The sequence below is a fragment of the Haemaphysalis longicornis genome, unplaced genomic scaffold (assembly GCF_048455015.1).
Source record: "Haemaphysalis longicornis isolate Haplotype H1 unplaced genomic scaffold, Haemaphysalis longicornis Haplotype H1 scaffold_9, whole genome shotgun sequence".
In the NCBI taxonomy this organism is placed as follows: Eukaryota; Metazoa; Arthropoda; class Arachnida; order Ixodida; family Ixodidae; genus Haemaphysalis; species Haemaphysalis longicornis.
The window spans coordinates 118,747,022-118,750,349 of NW_027526460.1; the positions used below are offsets into that span (position 1 = coordinate 118,747,022).

A 3,328-nucleotide genomic window follows, 5' to 3' on the forward strand; every position below is an offset into this window, starting at 1 on the left:
ACAAAGCTACCTTTTCAGTTCTTATGAGGTTTCACTGTAAATGCCACGAAAAAGTAAATCCCTGTTACTCAAAGGGGCTTACTCTTCATTTTTTCATGAAGAAAAAATGAATGTTTGGTTCATTGGAATGACTGCCTCATTAGTATGACACTGGCACGCATTATGGGACGCAGTGCAACTGGCTGAGGCCAGCAAAAGCAAACGCAAGTTGTTAGGCAGGGCTTATGAGCTTGAAAAACAAGGTTTTTTTTTTTCATTTTATAATAGTAATAATCGGGTGAACAGTGGAACTTGAAAAACTGATGTAAACTAAACAAAAGTACCAGTGTGCACTGTTGTACTGTGCACACTATGCTTGTTAGAGCTGCTCAGCAGTATAGCGCTTTGGAGTTTTCTCACAACACTGGCCGATTGGCGTAAACAATATCGTCTTAGATGACCCTATTTCTTGAGCATACCCTATATTTCACGAAACGTTTACTACATGCTGTAACAAAGACAAGCCAGAAATACAAGCGAGGTGCAAATACGCTCAAAAACAAAGTGAGTATGGACAGTGGGCCTGAGTGCTATTCATGCGCCATCTAGAGGATGGGCGGTAAACGAAGCAATGAAATTATAAGGCATTTATTTTGCCACAGGGCATAGATGAGGGAGTAGGAGTTGATGACCAAAGTTAATTGAACATGAAAATGTTCACTTCGCAGAAGAAGTCCAAGAGGGAATGATGATGAGGCCCATGTATCCATGAAGTGTATGCAGTTGCGTCGCCTACGTGGAGGCCTGTCACCGCAAGATGTTGCATCCTTGTTGGATGCAAGGCAAGGTTTCCCTATCCGCTGCAGCCCTAGTTAACGTGCTCAACATTCATTTCAAATACCTGCCCTGGATATATCATCGCTGACATCACAAGACACTATTTAGCGAGAGGATTGAAACTTTGGCTTAAATTGTGTAATCTCTCAATGAATAAGGCATCATTCGCTGCTTGGCAAGCAGTAGGGGCACTATAAGACACCCAATGTTGTGAGTGAAACTGGTATTTTGTCCTAATGGCCCCTTTAAGGCGAATAAAAGGTTTTCTCTACAACAGGATTTGTAGCAACTGTGAAACTTAGCAAAGAACTGTAATGTTGTGGCACAGCAGATCAGACGAACCATGGTTGAAGGTTATGAGCGATCTATTTACAACATTTACAAAATGGCCATGAGAGAGTCAGTGCTGGCTTCGCCCCCACACAGCTTCTCCCTCGTCATTGTCATCAATGGTCAGCCATGGGAATTTTCGTCCACCATGCCCCGCGACAGAATGGCACCTGTAAAAATCAAGGAACGGTCAGGGTTACTCATTAAAGGCCAACGGTACTCACACTTCAGCTCGGCCAGATTTATCAATTTGTAGTAAGTACCACCCAACGCCGCCTGTATAAACATTGCCTGACACGTCGCGTGCTTTTCAATAGGAAGGGTAAGGACGCTTAGTTCAGCCACTCATCCGCTATGTGGTGCGCGCCGGCGGACATTTCGCCTTACGTCACTGCTCTGGAGTCGCGAACGCTGCACCCACTTCTATGACGTGTGTCTGTCGGCTTGCCTGTTGGGTTTCAAGAGCCCTTTCGCTCACATCTTAGGCCGGACGGGGCGATAGTTCTGGGGCACGCTGGGGATCTTGTTCAACGTGTCGCTCGCTTTATACTTGCTGCATTTTCCCAAAAATAACCGACGGAGGAGGAACTGAATTATATGTGTAAGAACATATTAATTGTCAGGTAGATAAATAGTGAACAGAAAAACGATATTTTAGGAAGGCACAGCCATTATTTTACTGATGTTTTTTTTCTCTCTGGAGGATTTAGGGAGGAAAAAATTGCCGGCACATTTTTCATTCAGGCGCTCGCTTCCACCATTACTTTCGAAAAATATCACGTGCTTGTATCATGTTCATATGGAGAACATGCAACAGGGTTGCCGCTATTTAATACTGCAAAAATTCCTGAACAATTCGCAGCTTCTATGTTTTGATGCATAAATAAATAATTGGTTTTCTTCGTTTGCTGGTGTGATTATTGGACCTGCTTGGTACGCTGGTCATACGCACGCACCTTGACAACAAATTTGTCACGTGTTTATATTTGGCAGAGGCATAAACAGTAATATTTAACAGCCTCTGAATGCATTGCAACACCACAACGAATGTGATGCACTGTGCGGAAGAAGCAGGACATGGAATATTATTGGGGCTCTTCGATTGTGCATAGTCTGTAGACGCTTCCTCGTATTAGTCCAAGGATCGTTCGTTTAATTTGTCCTCGCGGATCGAGTGTGAAACCTCGCGACAACAGTCTCGGGGCGGGACAGCAAAGAAGGAAGCGTAGAGGTATTAAAAGCATTGAACCGTAACAGACTGGTCGTATGTATTCACCACACTCACCATGTCGCATCGATGGCGATCCGTTGGTCAACCGGCCGCTGCTGAAAAACGACGACCGCACGCTACAACAAAGCCGCCATCACGCGAGAGACAAAAAAAAAAGAAACAAAAAAGTACGCTTGAGGGCGCAGAGATCACGACCGAGCAGTGGTCTGGTAGCGAGAGTAGACTGTGTTGTTTTTATTGTGTTTTATTGTGGAATGTCGCAGCGGCGAAGCTCTCGTGCGTTTGCTTGCCTGAGTTTTGATCTTTGTTCGACTGTCTGTTAGTGCTTAAATTGTGTGTTAAGTGTCTCGTCTTTTGAAGTTTTCTAACATTTCCATGCATTAAAGAAAAAAGAAAAAAAAAAAGGCGAAGCTCTCGTTCCGCGACCGGTCCTCCATGGCTGGGAAGCACTTGATCCTGCTGCGCATCTGCTGCGCAATCAATGGGAGGAGCCACGAAGACCCGTGACGTCATAAATAAAAAATAAAATTCGCTTTTAATGGGCGGAGCCACAAATGCCCGTGCCATCACAACAAAAATTAAAAAAAAAACAGACCGGGCGAACTCCACAAAATTTTCCTTTTTTTTTTTTTTTTTTTTTTATTTTTTACGAAAAGCAGCGTGAGCCGATGTTGTGGCTGGGAGTTCGGTCGGTTCGGTGGCATGCTCGGCGTTTGTTTTACGAGAAAGCGGCGGCGAGGAATCGTGGCGGAATCTCGAGATGATGGCTCGATGCACTGCAGCCTGCAGGCCTGCAGGCACCACCCAAAATGTGTTAGTGTGTCCGCCTTGTTTCAGCTGATCAGTTGGGTATTTCCGTCGACGTCGTACGTGCGTGAAGTGGGTGATGCGTTAGGGGCCGGTGGACAGCACTTGTATTCGATGATGCCTTTGTGTGCGTGTCCGTTTTGT

At 45.1% G+C, this 3,328-nt stretch overlaps 1 long non-coding RNA gene across 1 annotated transcript; it reads right to left on the reverse strand.

The window, feature by feature from the left end:
- Positions 1 to 1,163: 1,163 nt before the first annotated feature.
- Positions 1,164 to 2,652, reverse strand: LOC144153863 (uncharacterized). Its single transcript, XR_013319399.1, has 2 exons — positions 2,432 to 2,652; positions 1,164 to 1,316 (listed from the first exon to the last, which is right to left on the reverse strand). It is a non-coding gene; the product is annotated as an uncharacterized LOC144153863 (long non-coding RNA).
- Positions 2,653 to 3,328: the final 676 nt, after the last annotated feature.